The sequence below is a fragment of the Pongo pygmaeus genome, chromosome 4 (assembly GCF_028885625.2).
Source record: "Pongo pygmaeus isolate AG05252 chromosome 4, NHGRI_mPonPyg2-v2.0_pri, whole genome shotgun sequence".
NCBI classification, from domain to species: Eukaryota; Metazoa; Chordata; class Mammalia; order Primates; family Hominidae; genus Pongo; species Pongo pygmaeus.
The window spans coordinates 5,040,551-5,059,344 of record NC_072377.2 but is presented as its reverse complement, the minus strand read 5'-3'; positions in this window follow the sequence as shown (position 1 = coordinate 5,059,344).

Genomic DNA, 18,794 nt, shown 5'->3' with positions numbered 1-18,794 from the left:
GTCCTAGATATAGAAGCCAGAGTGGCTCATTGTAAATGTCTGTTCCTGGTGTCCCTTACTGCTGAAAACCTTCCTTCTTCTTCTAAAATGGCTTGCTAGACTCCACATAATCTAGTCCCACATTATTTTCCTCACTACCAAATTTCTCCAAGTTCTCTCTACTCCAGATGTTCCAGCCACCAGGTCTTTCATTCCACCAGGCTTCCTCCAGCCTCAGGACCTTTGTCTAGATGCTCTTTCTGCTGAGAAAGTCCTTGCCCTAGATACCAATGTGACTAATTCTCTCACCACCTTTAAGAGTTTTCAAAATGTCCTTCTTAATAAAGCCTATCCTGGTGATATGGTATGGCCAAAATTCCCCACCCAAATCCCATTCTGAATTGTGGTTCCCATAATCTCCACGTGTCATGGGAGGGACCCTGTGGAAAGTAATTGAATCATGGGGGCAGTTTTCCCCATGCTGTTCTCATGACAGTGAGTGAGTTCTCACAAGATCTGATGGCTTTATAAGGGACATTTCCCTTGCTTCACTCATACTTCTTCTTGCTGGTGCCATGTGAAGAAGGATGTGTTTGCTTCCCCTTCTGCCATGATTGTAAGTTTCCTGAGGCGTCTCCAGCCATACCAAACTGTGAGTCAATTAAACCTCTTTCCTTTATAAATTACGCAGTCTCGGGTAAGTCTTTATTAGCAGTATGAGAACCAGCTAATACACATAGTCATTATATTTTAAAAATCATAACCAGCTGCCTTTGATACTATTTCTTTTCCTTGCCTTGTTTTGTTTTTCTATTTGTCATTTAGTATATTTATTATTTGTGTTCTCACACTGGAATGTAAGCTCTAAGAGGACAGAGGATTCTTTTTTTGTTGTTTTTCACTGATGGTTCCAGGGTGTCCAGAGGAGAACCTAGCACATATTAGATACATGTTAGTTGAAAAATGACCATAATATGCTTAATTCTCCAAGCTATCCTTTATGAAGTACTGCTGCTGGCCCCACAGAGGCACAGGAGGTGCACTGACTTACCTGCCCAAAGGCACACGGCATACAGCTTGGAAGCTACGCAGCTGGAATTTGAACCTAGGTAGTCAGACACGCGGAGGCCTGCTCTTAAGCATTTTGGCAAAATACCCGTGCTTCTCCAAGAGCTGAGCATCCAGGGTGTCTTATTCCTTTTTGTGTTGCTACAAAGAAATATCTGAGCTGGGTGATTTATAAAGAAAAGAGGTTTATTTTGCTCATGGTTCTGTAGGCTGTGCCTCTGCTCAGCTTCTGGTGGGGGCTCCTGTGCTGCATCAAACCTAGTGAGAAGGTCAAAGAAGCAGGCACTTGAAAGGGACCAAACCCGAGGGTGTCCTGGATTCATAACAACCCACTCTCAAGGGAACTCATCCATTCCTTTAAGAACCAATTTATCTCGTGAGATGGAAAACTCACTACCATTAGAACAGCACCAAGTCATTCACAAGGGATCTGTTCCCATGACTCAAACATCTTCCACTAATACCTTCCTCCTAATACAGTCACGCTGGGGATTAAATTTCAACAAGAGCTTAGGTAGGGACAAAAAAATATATATATAGCACAGGGGAACATGACAGATAAACCTGCCCTCATTGATGGAGCAGTACAGTGAGAGAGGTAGATATTAAACGCATAATCAAGCTCTATACTCAACTCACCTCAAGTCCTCTCTCAGGTGTAAGCACTCTGTCTTCCAACTGGCCTAACCACCCCAGGAATATCTCCATATGGGTTTCATCCGTCACTTCGAAGCGAGTCAGTTCTGGTAGCAGCAGGTCACTGCAGGTCTTAAAAAGAAAAATCATAGCAACAACTTTTGTAAAAAAAATCATAATTAAAAAAACTCGAAAGTGAACTATGATGCATTACTTTTCTGCTACTATCATAACAAATTACAACAAATTCAGTGCCTTAAAACAACACAAATTTATTACCATACAGGTCTTTAAGTCTGATATGAGTCTCACTATGCAAAAATAAAAATGTCAGTGATCTTTTCTGGAGGATCTAGGACAGCATCAGCCTCTTTGCCTTTTTCAGCTTCTAGCAGTGGTCCAGATTGCTTGGCTCACAGCCCCTTCCTCTAACATCTTACTCAGCTGTGTAGCATTTCTCTGGCCCTACTTCCAACGACCATCTTTTTCTCTGATCCTATTTGAGAAAAGTTCTCCGATTTTAATGATCCAAATGATTAGATTAGGGCTCATCTGAATATTCCAGGATGATCTTCCCATCTCAAAGTCCTTAACTGTAGTCACATCTGTAAAGTCTTTTTTGTCATATAAGGTAATATAATCACAAGTTCTGGAAATTAGAATGTGCACATTATTAGGGACCATTATTCTGCCTATGTTGTAGGCAGAATATATAGCCAATATATATAATAACTATATATTAAAAAGTTGGTTTCTGCCAAAAAACTGACCTTGTCCCTAAGGCTTCAGATTGAAGGATTTTCTGCATAGTGAACAGTTTAGCTGATGAACTGAGATTGGAAAGTTGATCAGATGTGAAGGTTCATGAATGAAAGCTTCAATCTGACTCTTTTAGGCTGACAACCTCCTGTCTTCTCAGAGAAACACTGAACTCACAGGTTTGTTTTGACTCAAATGTTACAAACACTAAGAAATAGAGAAGCAGACATGGAAGCTGTTTGCGGACTTTTGTTTTTTCTATTTTTTAGTGTTTTTGTTTTCACTTTTGTTTTCCCCTGTTTATTGAAGCCATTGTTTAATTTCTCACCCATTCCCTATCTTTTTAGCTTTCTCTCAAAACCAAGAGGGAAAAAGAAAACCTATACTACACATACTCCCTTCAAAGGTCCAAGAATTCTAAAAGATTTTTTTCCAAACCAACAGTGTACTGTGAGACCAACTTTTACAGGCTTTGGATAGTGATAGGAATAGAGAAGAGTTTCTCAGGGGTTCAAAGGAATGAAACTAAAAGCTAACATGGGGATCCCTTGGAAAATGGGTAATTTTTTTGATTTTTGAAGAAATACTTAGAGTGAAAATTGGAAAAAGAAGGCAGCAGAGGGAAAAGGTATGATACAGACAATAGGGGTGAGGACGGAGACCAGGATGAAGGCCATTGCTCTAGATTCTGAAAAGCTCAGTTTTCACAGATTTATGACATAATCCATCAAGATTCAGTTTTAGTTTCTGAGCAGAGTTTAATAAAAGTGGATGCAGTTACATTTATATTGGCTTATATTTTTATTTTTTTCTTTGTAGTTTGGCAACAGCTCATTTAGAGGAGATACAAAACCTTTTAGTAACAATTTATGATAACAATGTTGACTTCTGTAGTAATTGTTCTCCCCAATTTTTATTTTTAGAACTCTAAAAATAATTATTTTGCCTCTCCAAATCTAATGTTTTATATAAAAGAATTTTCCCTCTTTTTACTGTGATTAATTCTATATTTCATTTTCTAAGCTAGAAATTCGTTTCAGAGATCAAATTGAGTTAGAATGCATCACCTCATACTGCCCTGTCATTCAGTGCGCAACTATTAGCTAACTGCATTTTGTTGGTCTTAGCTAGGGCATAAATTATTTTATTTTATTTTATTTTATTATTATTTTTTTTTGAGACGGAGTCTCGCTCTGTCGCCCAGGCTGGAGTGCAGTGGCGCGATCTCGGCTCACTGCAAGCGCCGCCTCCCGGGTTCACGCCATTCTCCTGCCTCAGCCTCCCGAGTAGCTGGGACTACAGGCACCGGCCACCACGCCTGGCTAATTTTTTGTATTTTTAGTAGAGATGGGATTTCACTGTGTTAGCCAGGATGGTCTCGATCTCCTGACCTTGTGATTCGCCCGCCTCGGCCTCCCAAAGTGCTGGGATTACAGGTTTGAGCCACCGCGCCCGGCCAGCTAGGGCATAAATTATAGGAGAAGAGTGAGGTTAAAAAAAATGCTGATTGTGGCCAAATTGTAATCTTTTTTTTCTTTTTTGAGATGGAATCTTGCTCTGTCTTCCAGGCTGGAGTGCAGTGGTGCAATCTTGGCTCACTGCAACCTCTACCTCCTGGGCTCAAGTGATTCTCCTGCCTCAGCCTCCCAAGTAGCTGGGACTAAAGGCACCTGCCACCATGCCCGGCTAATTTTTTGTATTTTCGGTAGAGACAAGGTTTCACCGTGTTAGCCAGGATGGTCTCGATTTCCTGACCTCATGATCTACCCGCCTTGGCCTCCCAAATGCTGGGATTACAGGCATGAGCCACTTCGTCTGGCCTGTAATCATTTTTTATAAGGTGACGAGAAATTAGGACTTCATCCTGAGGGAGAGGTAGCAAAGGTTTATTAAGCAGGAGCCTGACATAAAGTGAGTTGCATTTTTGGAAGAAAATTCTGTGGGAAGAGAGCAAGATTAGGTGGCAGGTCATCCAACGGGTAAAGGCAAAGTGACTGCCTCACAGGACATGTGACAGTCCCGTGGCAGCGGAAGAGAGGGAGGTGAGCTAGATATTTTTAAAGGTAGACTCAAAAGGATTTTATGATCTAAAAAGGAAGTCGTAAAAAATAATCACAATGTATTTTTTCTATTATAGATCCCTTTAAAATTAAACTTAGCATTTACTCATAGATATTATTAAGTAGCCAAAATATTATTGTTCTTGATTCACTAGAACTAATTTCATATCTTGAGAAATAAAGAAATACAAGGGTTTTATTTTGTATTCTTTTACTCCTATGAATTTATTGACATTTGATCAGAATGATAAAAATAGGTGAAGGTGAAAATTCCCATAAACTCTTGGGGCTACAAGACAGCACTGTTCACTCCAATCTTTGCTGCTGTACAAAGAGAGCAGACACTGTTCCAGTATCTCACTCCATCACCAGCACCAGCCCAACCTCCACACCTGCCATCCCTCCAGTGGTGCAGGTGGAGGGCTGGGTGATGCTGTGTAAGCAAAGAGAAACTAGGTTTTTTTATAAACTCTTATTCTTTATAATCTATAAATATATATAAATATAGAATCTTGTTAGTTAATTTGACTCCTAGTGGCTGTGTAATTATATAAGATGACTTCACAATCTACATTTTAGTTTTTTAGTAAATATCAAGTGTGTTTTATATTTACAATAAAGCTGGAATTAAGAAACCTGAACTATAATTATTTTCAGATTAACTGATTAAATAGCCAGGCAATCTGTATGCATCAGCTAAAAACTACCATGATAAATTTATTAAAGTAGTTAACTTAAAAAATGTAAAAAAAGTATTTCATATATTTATTATGTTAAAATATAATAGAGCATGTATTAAATAATTTTATACATGTAAAAATTTAACCTTTTGAAATCCATATGGCAACATATGGGGAAAGCTCTAAAGACAGTCAAAACTTTGAATCATTCAAAACATCTCTTAAGCATTCATAAAAAGGATCTGTTCTCCCAGATGTGATGAATCAAGCTTCCCTGGTGGCATTACCAATGAGAGCAAACAATTTAAAAAATTCTAAACATCTAACATCAGAGGAAAGAAAGATAAAGAAGTTCATGAATTTATGTATAATATTTATATAACACCTCTTTCCATAAAATGTTTGACACTGCTTATAACAAATATCCATCAAAATAGGAAAATATGTTTACAAGTACAACATTTTTACCAAAAAAGGGTATACATAATGCATCGACTATAAAAGTTAGCATTATTTCTGTGAATGAGTTGTGAACAGGTCTTTATTTATTTATTTATTTATTTATTTATTTATTTATTTTTTGAGACAGGGTCTCCTTGTGTCACCCAGGCTGTAGTGCAGTGGTGCAATCTCAGCTCACTGCAACCTCCACCTTCCAGGCTCAAGCAATCCTCCTACATCAGCCCCTAGTAGCTGGGACCAGAGGCGTGCACCACCACACCAGGTTAATTTTTGTATTGTTTGTGGAGAGAGCGTTTTGTCATGTTGCTCATGGTGGTCTCAAACTCTGAGTTCAAGCCGTCCACCCACCTTGGCCTCCAGAGTGCTGGGATTACAAGTGTGAGCTACTGTGCCCAGCCTGGAGACAGTGTGAACATACCATAAGGATCGGGTTCCTAATGGCCAATGAGCAGAGAATGAAAATAAGTCTGAGTTGTGGCTCAAGACTGGTCCAACTTGGTCACAATTGGAGTCCTCCTGTCCTGTAAGAGGCGACAATTCTTTTTGATAAGGAAAAGACACATTCTGGTGGTGAGCTTGCCTTTCTGTTTTGGGGCCTCAGCACAGTATTCTGTTGCTCTGGGGGCTTACAGAATGTTTGGTGCATAATAAGGCATTTCATGTGACATCACGTCACACCAAGGGACCCACTTTATAAAAACGGAGACGTGACAGTGGGGACGTGACCACAGCACTAATCTCACCACACATCACACCATCAGAAGCGTCCAGTCCAGAGTAATGGGACAGCCTACGAAGTTGCATCTGCTGGGCCAGCTCAGAGGTGATGTCCTGTGAGGATGAGGGGTCATTTTTTAAAATTCAGTGTAGGTTCTAAGTCAATGACCATTTCATGTGCTGCATTTCCAACAGATAAAATCATTAGGTTTCAGCAGAAGTGGACTTGTCAGTCATCATATCCACTTGTGAATGCGTGATTTTCATCTAGACAGTTGAGATTTCTGTGGATTTTAGAAGTCCTGATTTCCAAAGGACACACTCAATTCCACTGAATGCAAAACTCCAGCCACCACGTGGGCAGTTCAGACTGCTTGTGCCAAAGGAAGGGAATCCTCTTACAGAATGACTGATTCCCAATATGGCATTTCTTGACACCACATCAGACCAAATGGCCCACTTGATAGAAAGGGAGGTGCCGCAGTGCACATGGCATGCCAGGCCACCTAGAAGAGGTCCTACTGCTGCAGCAAGGTAGCTGCCCCTGCCTTCAGTAGGGTGTGCGGTCACCTCTCCATGGAGCCCGGGAGAAATAAGCGTGACATGTGGTATCCACGTGGGTGTTTCTTAGGACTTTCTTCTCCAGTCTTAGCAGTGAATGGAACCATTCCCTGATAAGAGCATGATAAACACAGACTCAGACCTCCAGGGATAGGAGCCAGCTCATGGCCCAGGCAAACCAGAAGAGATGATATCCAAGTGTGATGACAGCCTTGTATGGAAAGAAGGGAAAGATATGAGCATCATTTGCAGATTTGAGGCTGGCTCTAGTGGCAGAGACTGTAGTTCATTCCAGGAAATTTCCTCTGCTAAGTTTTCCCAGGAGGAGATGCTAGCAGCCTCCTGGGTGAGCTGCTCCCAGGTCTCACATGTAGTGATGCTATCAGAAAGGCCACAACAGTGGGCTTTCAAGGGTGCTGGGCTCCACCTCCCAGATCCGCTTCCAGAACAGAAAGACTCCATTTCCCTGGCTGCCGAAAACATTTTGGGCTGGTAGATCCTCAGGAATTGCCTTGGCTGAGAGTCACCTTGCCCAAGGTCCTGCGGCCTTCTGGGCAGCCCTGACAATGACTGGCTAATGCAGTAGCATATAGGCTCTGTCTCCTCACACCAACTCTGGATCACTCTTAGGCATCTTAGATGTAAGGTCTGCTCCCTGTAGTGTTAGCAGAGGTCTCACTGGGGCTGCACCTCAACCCAGTTTCTTCCTCTGCCCAATTCTCCTTTCTTCCCCACCATTCATAGGTATTGGTCCTGTGATCACTCCCTAAAAAACTTCCAGGATGTTCATCTGTATTTCAGAGGCTGCTTCCCAGTGAATCCAACCTGTACGTTAGGATTTTTAAAAACATCTGATACAAATGAAAATGTGAAATCTTCATTTTTTTTAATCAAATGAATCTATGGCTATGACATAACCTTTTCAAAATGTATAAAGGAATATGTTTTCTAAAACATAATTATAAAATTCATCTCTCTTTTAGAGAGAAAAAAAAGAACTGAGCCTAGCCAGGCAGATTAGAATCTAGGGGATGGAAAGAAAATAAGTCAAACTCTCCATCTCCTCCCCACACGCCCACACACAATTTGCAAAGGGATTAGCTATTTAAATGTTAAATCCAGAAAAAGAACAAAAAATAGTTTGTTTATTAGAACTTGGAGTTGCAAAAAGCCAAGTTAAGTATGCAACCAAAACCTAAACCAGAAACTATAGAATAAAAGATTTAGAGTCACGTCTACAGAAATTTGAAATTATTATATGATGATATTATCCAAAATCAAATAAAAAACAATAAATGTGACTCATTAATGTTAATATCATTACTACACAAAGATGTCCTGCAAATAATTAAGAAAGATAGAATCTGAAAAAATAATTAAGAATGAGAATAAACAATTCAGAATTTTAAAAATAACCAATACAAATACCATCAACCCTGAAATTGACTAATCTCAGTGATGATCAGTGGGGTATACATTTCAAATATAAATGAAATTATTGCCACCGGTCAAGTTGGAAAAGATTAAAACAATGAAAATGTTTATGATTTCCCAGTTTATGGTTAAACAGCTGTATTAGTCCATTTTTACACTGCTATAACGAACTTCCCAAGACTGGGTAACTTATAAAGGAAAGAGGTTTAATTGACTCACAGATCTGCATGGCTGGGGAGGCCTCAGGAAAGCTACAATCATGGTGGAAGGGGAAGTAGGCACAACTTACATGGTGGCAGGTGTGTGAGAGAGAGATCGTGTCAGAACACAGGAAAAGCTACCATTTATAAAACCATCAGATCTTGTGAGAACTCGTACACTATTGCAAGAACAGCACGGGGGAAAATGCCCCCATTATACAATCACCTCCCACAAGGTCCCTCCGTTGACACGTGGGAATTATAGGAATTACAATTCAAGATGAGAAATGGGTGGGAACCCGGAGCCAAACACAACTGGAATGTATAAACACAACTGGAATATGAAGATGTAGATTTTTGAGAGGGGTAGTAGAAACAAAAGCAGTAGAAAGAAAACATTTTTCAGCCTTGTGTCTCAAGTATGTTTGACATGGCCTTATTTTTAATGCTAAAGCCTAAAAACAAATGAACTATGCAATAAAAAAGAACTGGAGATGTAAATCAGTCCATGTCTATGGCTACAGAGTCATTTGAAATAATTTTGTGGCAAAATATTCAATTGCCTGAAAAAAATTTCGATTATTTAAAATTTGTTTTTAAAATAGCATGATACCATTTTGAAGTATCAGATAACTTACCAAATATTAAAAGTAATCATTGAATAGTATCATTATGGGGCCATTGTTATTTTTTCACTTATGCTTTTTTGCATTTATCAAATGTTTAACATTCAATGTAATGATTAGTTACAATAATAATCCCTAGTTATAACAGTTATAGACATAATTAAAAGCAAATAGAGTAAGTAAAAAGAAGGTTAAGGCAAGGTCACTTATTTCTGCAAATTTATTTATTTATATTTTTTATTTTACTTTAAATTCTGGGATACAAGTGCAGAACATGCAAATTTATTACATAAGTATACATGTGCAATGGTGGTTTGCTGCACCTACTGACCTGTCCTCTAAGTTTCCTCCCCTCACTCCTCACCCCCCAAACAGGACCTGGTGTGTGTTGTCCCCCTCTCGGTGTCGATGTGCTCTCATTGTTGAACTCCCACTTACGAGCGAGAATATGCAGTGTTTGTTTTCTGTTCCTGTGTTAGTTTGCTGAGGATGATGTCTTCCAGCTTCATTCATGTCCCTGCAAAGGACATAATCTCATTCCTTTTTATGGCTGCATAGTACTCCATGCTGTGTATGTACCACATTTGCTTTATCCAGTCTATCATTGATGGGCATTTGGGTTGGATCTATGACTTTGCTATTGTAAATAGTGCTGCAATAAACATATATGAGCAGGTGTCTTTACAGTAGAATGATTTATATTCCTTTGGGTGTATACCCAGTAATGGGATTGCTGGGTCAAATGACATTTCTGGTTCTAGATTCTTGAGGAATTGCCATACCATCTTCCACAATGGTTGAGCTAGTTTATTTTTACAACAACAGTGTGAAACCGTTCCTATTTCTCCATAGCCTTGCCAGCATCTATTGTTCGTGATGTTTTAATAATAGCCATTCTGACTGGTGTGAGATGGTATCTCATTGTGGTTTTTACTTGCATTTCTCTGATGATTAGTGATGTTGTGCTTTTTACATATGTTTGTTGACTGTGTAAATGTCTTCTTTTGAGAAGTGTCTGTTGACATTCTTTGCCCACTTTTTGATGGGGTTGTTTTTATTCTTGTAAATTTGTTTAAATTCCTTGTAATTCTGGATATTAGACGTTTGTCAGATGGGTAAATCGCAAATATTTTCTCCCATTCTGCAGGTTGCCTGTTCACTCTGATGCTAGTTTCTTTTGCTGTGGAGAAACTTTTCAGTTTAATTACATCCCATTTGTCAATTTTGGCTTTTGTTGCAATTGCTTTTGTCATTTTTCATCATGAAATGTTTCCACATGCCTATGTCCCGAATGGTATTGCCTAGGTTTTCTTCTATAATTTTTATGGTTTTTGGTTTTAAATTTAAGTCTTTAATCCATCTTGAGTTATTTTTTGTGTAAGGTGTAAGGAAGGGGTCCACTTTCAGTTTTCTGCATATGGCTAGCTAGCCCATTTCCCCAGCACCGTTTACTGGATAGGAGACCCTTCCCCCATTGGTTGTTTTGTTTTTGTCAGGTTTGTCGAAGATCTGATTGTTGGAGAGGTGTGGTGTTATTTCCGAGGTCTCTGTTCTGTTCAATTGGTCTATATGACTGTTTTGGTACCAGCACCATGTTGATATGGTTACTGTAGCCTTGTAGTATAGTTTGGAGTCAGGTAGTTTGATGCCTCCAGCTTTGTTCTTTTTGCTTAGGATTGTCTTAGCTATATGAGGACTTCTTTGATTCCATATGAAATTTATAGTTTTTTTTCTAATTCGGTGAAGAATGTCAGTGGTAGTTTGATGGGTATAGCATTGAATCTATAAATTACTTTGGGCAGTATGGCCATTTTCACAATATTGATTTTTCCTATTGATGAAGATGGAATGTTTTTCCATTTGTTTTCCACTTATTTCCTTGAAGAGTGATTTGTAGTTCTCCTTGAAGAGGCCTTACACATCCCTTGCTAGCTGTATTCCTAGGAATTTTATTCTTTTTGTAGCAGTTATGAATGGGAGTTCATTCATGATTTGGCTCTCTGATTGTCTATTGTTGGTGTAAAGGAATGCTTGTAATTTTTGCACATTGATTTTGTATTCCGAGGCTTTGTTAAAGTTGCTTATCAGTTTAAGGGATTTTTGGTCTGGGATAATGGGGTTTACTACATATAGAATCATGTCATCTGCAAACAGAGACAATTTGGCTTCCTCTCTTTCTATTTGAATACGCTTTATTTCTTTCTCTTGCCTGATTGCCCTGGCTAGAACTTCCAAAACTACGTTGAATAGGAGTGGTGAGAGAGGGCATCCTTGTCTTGGGCCAGTTTTCAAAGGGAATGCTTCCAGCTTTTGCCCATTCAATATGATATTGGCTGTGGGTTTGTCATAAATATCTTTTATTATTTTGAGATATGTTCCATCAATACCTAGTTTATTGAGAGTTTTTAACGTGATGGGATGTTTAATTTTATCAAAGGCCTTTTCTGCATCTATTGAAATAATTATGTGGTTTTTATCTTTGGTTCTGTTCATGTGGTGGATTACGTTTATTGATTTGCATATGTTGAACCAGCCTTGCATCCCAGGGATGAAGCTTACTTGTTCGTGGTGGATAAGTTTTTTGATGTGCCGCTGGATTCAGTTTGCCAGTATTTTATTGAGAATTTTCACATCGATGTTCATCAGGTATATTGGCCTGAAGTTTTCTTTATTCATTTTGTCTCTTCCTAGTTTTGGTATCAGGATGATACTGGCTTCATTAAATGAGTTACGGAGGAGTCCCTCCTTTTCAATTATTTGGAATAATTTCAGAAGGAATGGTACCAGCTCCTCTCCGTACCTCTGGTAGAATTTGGATATAAATCTATCTGGTCCTGGGCTTTTTTTTGGTTCTAGGTTGTTAATTACTGCCTCAGTTACAGAACTTGTTATTGGTCTATTCAGGGATTCAACTTCTTCCTGATTTAGTCTTGGGCAGGTGTATGTGTCCAGGAATTTATCCATTTCTTCTAGATTTTCTAGTTTATTATGTAGAGGTGTTTATAGTATTCTCTGATGGTAGTTTGTATTTCTGTGGGGTCATTGCTGATACTCCCTTTATCATCTTTTATTGCGTCTATTTGATTCTTCCCTCTTTTCCTCTTTATTAATCTAACTAGTGATCTATCTAATTGTTATTTTTTTCAAAAAACCAGCTCCTGTATTCATTGATTTTTTGGAGGGTTTTTTGTGTCTCTATCTCCTTCCATTCTGCTCTGATTTTAGATATTTCTTGTTTTCTGCTAGCTTTTGAATTAGTTTGCTCTTGCCTCTCTAGCTGTCTAATTGTGATGTTAGGGTGTTGATTTGAAATCCTTTTTCTTTAAAAATGTTGAATATTTGCCCCTAATCTCTTCTGGCTTGCAGAGTTTCTGCTGAGAATTCTGCTGTTAGTCTGATGGGCTTCCTTTTGTAGATGACCTGGCCTTTCTCTCTGGCTGCCCTTAACATTTTTTCCTTCATTTCAACTTCAGAGAATCTGATGATTATGCGTCTTGGGGTTGATCTTGTGGTGGAGTATCTTAGTAGTGTTCTCTGTATTTTCTGAATTTGCATGTTGGCTTGTATTGTTAGGTTGGGGAAGTTCTCCTGGATAATATCCTAAAGTGTATTTTCCAGCTTATTTCCATTCTCCTTGTCTCCTTCAGGTACTCCAATAGGTTTGATCTTTTTATGAAGTCTTATATTTCTTGGAGGCTTTGTTCATTCCTGTTCATTCTTTTTTCTCTAGTCTTGTCTGCATGCCTTATTTCAGCAAGGTGGTCTTCAAACTCTGATATCCTTTCTTCTGCTTGGTTGATTTGGCTATTGTTACTTTTGTATGCTTCACAAAGTTCTTGTGCTGTTTTTCAGCTCCATCAGGTCATTTATGTTCCTCTCTAAACCGGTTATTCTAGTTAGCAGCTCCTCTAATATTTTATCAAGGTTCTTAGCTTCTTTGCATTGGGTTAGAACATGCTCCTTTAGCTCATCATATTTTTTTTATTACCCATCTTCTGAAGCCTACTCCTGTCAATTCATCCATCTCGTCCTCCATCCAGTTCTGTGCTCTTGCTGGAGAGACCCTGTGTTCATTTGGAGAAGAGGCACTCTCGCCTTTTGGGTTTTCAGCATTTTTTCATTGATTCTTTCTCATCTTCATGAGTTTGTTTAGTTTTGATCTTTGAGGTTGCTGACCCTTGGATGGAGTTTTTGTGGGGGGCTTTTGTTGTTAGTGGTGATGATGCTGCTGTTGTTGCTTTGTATTTGTTTGTTTTTCTTCCAATGGTCAAGTCCCTCTTCTGCAGGGCTGCTGCGTTTGCTGGGGGTTCACTTCAGGCCCTACTCATCTGGCTCACTCCAGCACTGGAGAACAGCAAAGATGGGTGCCTACTCCTTCTTCTGGGATCTTTGACCTCAAGGGGCACCAACCTGATGCCAGTAGGATCGATCCTCTATAGGGTGTCTGACAACACCTGTTGGAGAGTCTCATCCAGTTGGGTGGGATGGGGAACAGGACCCATTTAATGAAGCTCTTTGACAGTCCCTTGGTGGAGGGTGTGTACCTCGCCGGGGGAAACCCACTCATCTGGGCTGTCTGGATTCCTCAGAACTACCAGGAGGAAAACCTAAGTCTGTTGGTCCACAGAGACTGTGGCCACCCATCCCCCAGAGGCTCAGGCCCAGAGAGATCCAGGTTCTGTCCCTGAGCCTCTGGCTGGAGTTATTGGAGTTTCTGCAGGGAAGCCCTGCCCAGTGAGGAAGGATGAGTCAGGGTCAGGCCTGAAGAGGCACTCCACTGCTGACTGCCACAGCCGGTGTGTTGGGCTGTTGGGGACACGTCTTGGGACCAAGCAGTCCAGCCTCCCTGGTGCCAGCAGGGGAAAAGCGCAGCCTGGAGCTATAGAGATAGATGCTGCCCTTCCCCCTCCCAGGGAGCTTAGCTTGTTAGGCAGTGGTGGGTCCAAGTGCTAGCTGCTGCCTCTCACCCAAAGAGCTCAAATGGTGTAGACAGCAGGCAACTGAAGCTCTGGTGCTGGTCGCCCCTCCCCCAGGAGCTCAGTAGGCTTAAGCAGATTCCAGCTGAGAGGCTGTTGAGAATCTGTGCAGCTCTGGGGGACACCAGGCCTCGGTGGCGTGGGTTTGTGAGTAAGATCTTCTGATCCATGGGTTGCACAGTTCCGTGGAAAAAGCACGTTTTCCCCTTGAAGGACTAAGTGGCTAAGTCGGCTGGACTTCCTGAGTCAATAGGGACTTCCCTAAGGGGACTTTCCCCTAAGCAAAAATGAGTCATAGCCACAAGCTAAGGGATTGAAACTTCAACCAATCATATAGGGAGTTTAAGCTCTAGCTGCAGCCTGACGTTTTTAACCAATCAGGCCCGCCAACCCACAAGCAGATAGAAAATAAGCTAATTCTATAGGACAGAAAAAGGAAAAGGGGAGGTGTCATGAGCGGATATAAGCATAAGACACTCAAGCCAGAAACTGCTACCCTTCCGGGTTCCTTTCCACCAAGTGGAAGCTTTTCTTTGCTTTTGCTTTACTTTTGTGTTCGCTTTAGTGTATCTTGCTGCCACACACTCTTTGGGTCCGCGCGTTTCTCCAATCGAGCTGTAACACTCACTGCTGTGGTTCAAGGCTTCATTCCTTGAAGCCGGTGAGACCACGAACCGACTGAGAAAAACCTTCCATTGGAAGAAGACTTCTCGTCTCACCCGGCTGGGTAGCACATTCACTCACCACCTCCCTTGGCTGTGGGGAAAGGATTCCATGCCCTGTGTGGCTTTCAGGTGGGCTGCCACACCACGCTGTTCTTCCTTTCTCTTCATGAATCACGCCAGCCTCCTAGTCAGTTCTGATGAGAGAACCTGGATGCCTTGGTTGCCGGTGAAGGATTTACATGCTTATTATGTTTTTTTTTGATGGGAGCCTCAGATCGCCGCTGTTGCTAATCATCCATCTTGGCCCTGCCCCCACATTTCTGCAAATTTAAATATGAGATTTGTCCCCTTAGGTGCACAGACCAGACCCCATCCAGTCCATCTCCTTTTAAAGCTACATGAAAAGTCAGCTGAGAATGGTCTGGGAGCCCAGGCTGCGCTGTCTTCCTCCCTGACCTATCCCTGATAACTCCTACTATTGAAACGAGCCTCTAATCTGGTCTTCTGTATTCTGTTTAATTTCCTGGATGTTTCTTTTTTTTTTTCTTTCTTAGCTTCTCCAGACTGATGCTTCCTTCCTTTCAGGGGTCTTCCTGTTCCTTCATTCACCTTTTCTCCATCACTGCCTCCCCAACACTGCCACCAGGTGACATCCCACAACTAGCACAGCCTCACTGATCCCCTGGATCGCATGTGCTAGGCAAAATCTTTCTCAATAGAAAACTCACTCTTGGTGATAACTCACTGTTCTATTTATTCTGTTCTGTTGGAGCTGGGAGCTCAGTGGGCACTTGTGAGGAAGCAGGTGTTGGGGATCTTGTCCATTTTTAAGGATGAAAATTTGCCCAGTTTTTGGGTAAACACAGGCCAGCTGTTCTGGGATGACGAAAAGTCCACCATCCCATGACTTTCATGTAGGTTTGGGCTCTTCATATTATTTGGGTCTTTACCTTGGTTCCTGACTCACAGATTCAGATCATGTTCACTTCTTTGGTTAATCACAGTGTGATTTGCGAGGGTCAAATGCAGGTGTATGCGCTTATTGTAAGCTCCCTGCGTATGATGATGTGCCAGCCCCACGAGAGGGGTAAAATAGTCTTAATTTACAAATGAGGAAACTAAAGGAGGCAAAGAGATTTCACAATGGGGCTAGAAAGACTTTCCTGCGCCAATACCCTCAATCAAGCTATACAAGGCTCTCTAAACAAACAACAACAAATATCTCACTCATTTAGATCCAGACATTCTCAGAGGCTATCATTTGTAGCCATAGAGTAAACAGTGAGGGGAGAGGCAATGATCTTGTCTGGGGTCTGGATCTTCCATTCTGTACCTAAACTGTGTGACTCTCCATGTTGGGTTTCAGGAGACGGCACTGAGGAAGAAAGCTAAGAGGGTTGTCTTGACTTCCAAATAATGGGACGGAATAGATGGCATAAAGTTGGAAATGTGAATAAACAGATGGCCTTCTTCCCTCTGTGTGTCTCTGTGACACTTCTCACTTTGTAAGGAAAAGAGTCATTGCATTTAGGGCCCACTTGAATCCAGCGTTGCCTCATCTTAACTTGATTAAGTTTTCAAAGTCCCTGTGTCCAAATAAGAGCACATTCACAGGTAGTGGGGATTCGGACTTGAACACGTATTTTTAGGGTGACACAATTCAACCCCCTATAATGAAGGAGAAAGGAGGTGATACAAACACAAGATGAAAGCTCTGTCTCTAATCCCCTGTGGTTAGAAAAGTGTCAGATTCCTTTATGGAATAGGATTGGCCATGAAATAAGAACATGCCCACGAGAGACAGTTGGCTAGTTCTCTATGTTAATTACAAATCCGTCTGCATATTGGAAATTTTTCACTTCAGTTGAGCCCCTTGTGTCCATAGTGTAGACTCGAAGAATTCCACCAGTAGTTGAAAACCACACACACTTGAATTAGTTCTATCAAACCAATGTTTCTGATTGCTCACAGCTGCCTGACGGTAGCTACAGGAGTCCAGCAGGTCTTGCTCTTTCACCTCCCTTACTACATTAATTCAAATTAATTAGTTAATTAGCCACCCAGGTGGATCCTTTGTCAAGCACCAAGCTAAATACTTAAAGGGAAGTTTGAATCCCCTTTTATTTCACTTATGTAGTGAAAAACAAACAAACACAAACAGAAAAAAAAACTATTTGAAGATATTTTCCCTTTGGTGTCTCATATTAGATGAGTGGTTGGGATGATGTCAAAAGGCCTTTGTGAATGTCACACATGTGCTGGGTTTTGCAGTGTACGCAAGATGTCTACACGAGGCTCTTAGTTCCAAAGGATCCCCACAAGTTATTCAGAGACTAAGAAATAGTTAGATCAATGTCCTTTGGCAACCATTTTAATTCCCAACGCATGTTACACTTTTCTATATATTTGAATATGCTTTTGCCTTTTTTAGATAATATTTGTAGTTCTCTTAAAAGAAATACCTAATTCTCATTAAAATCTCTGTAGTTAGTACTTTTTCTGGGAGAGGATTGTGAATTTTTTTTGAATGCAGTTATGACATTGGAACTATGTTTTTATAAATAGGTGTGTCTGGGTTTTCATTTAAATAATTTTTATTACAAAAATAATGACATGCTATTTTGAAATACCTCCTTGCAATAGTTTTCATCCCATTATTATTTGCTTCTTGACTTTGTTCACTGAGTAAATTATTTGCTTCTTGACTTTGTTCAGCATACAGTTTGCAACACAATAATTACTGTGTTATATATATTAATCCACATAACCACTCATGTTTAGAAAAAACAATTTCATAGGCCACGATTATTTTAAAAAATATTTCTTCATGTAAGAAATAATGTTAACCCATTGTCATTTTCTAGATGGCAGTTATTTTAAAACCATTTCTTAACTAATCTATATATTGCCTTAACTAATTTATATATTCCTCCCTTCATTTGAAATTCTGTCTTCATTAAATATTAAGTTGCCATGTGTACTTGGTATGTAGCTGGGCTCCTTGCTCTATCAGTCTATCTTTTAATTCTTCTTTAGTATGAACATTTTTAGTTACTGCTGCTTTATTTTATATAATATTAGTGAGTGGCAAGTTCCTGTTCTCCCTGTGTTCAAAATGTTCCTGCCTAGTTCTGAATTATCCAGAAGACTGAATTTTCAACTTCCAAAAATGGTGGAAATTTTCATTGAGATTTCCTTTAATTTACATAGTTATGTGAAGAAATCAATATATTTAACATACTGTCTTAAGTACCAAATCTACTCTTAATTTATTCAAATATTTTCTGTTTTCAGAAAGATTTTTATAAGTTTACACATGTAGTTGTTTGTATATCTGGTTCATTTATGGCTTTAGAGGAATTTTCTAGGACTTTGGTTTCTATCAATGGCATGGCTGCAATTGTAACCTAGGCCTTCAAGATTCCCCTTTTCTGGGGCTCATAAGTATACTCATTTTATGTAGAGGATGATGATGGGCCAGTATTGCAAGGCATATTTTACTGAAGGATTCGTATTATCGTTCCATAAAAGAGTAGGTCCGGTAAATTGATGATCAAAAGTGTAATAAAATGTATTTGTGTAGCACTTTTCCTTGGGGATGCATTTTCAAGGAAATAATTCAAGTGAAAAATCACTCTGATTTTGGAAACCTACTGGAAAAATCAAGTAGTTCTCGTACAATGGAATGCACTTCTAGTCCCAGGTATAGGAGGCCCTGTGACCAGAGCTGGGGACGAGAGGTTCAGACATGTGACTTATTTCATTTCTTTATGATTTAATAAAATAACAAGCAAAAAGTGTCAAAATTAAGGGAACCTGTCTTCATTTCTGTACAGTAGGCATATGAACATTTCAATTTGTTTACTGCACTAAGTATATAATGCATGTAAACTAAGTAAACATTATACCCCAAGGCTAATTTGGATCTAGTCGTAATATAGGCAATGGTTTGATGCATTGTGTATGTTTTC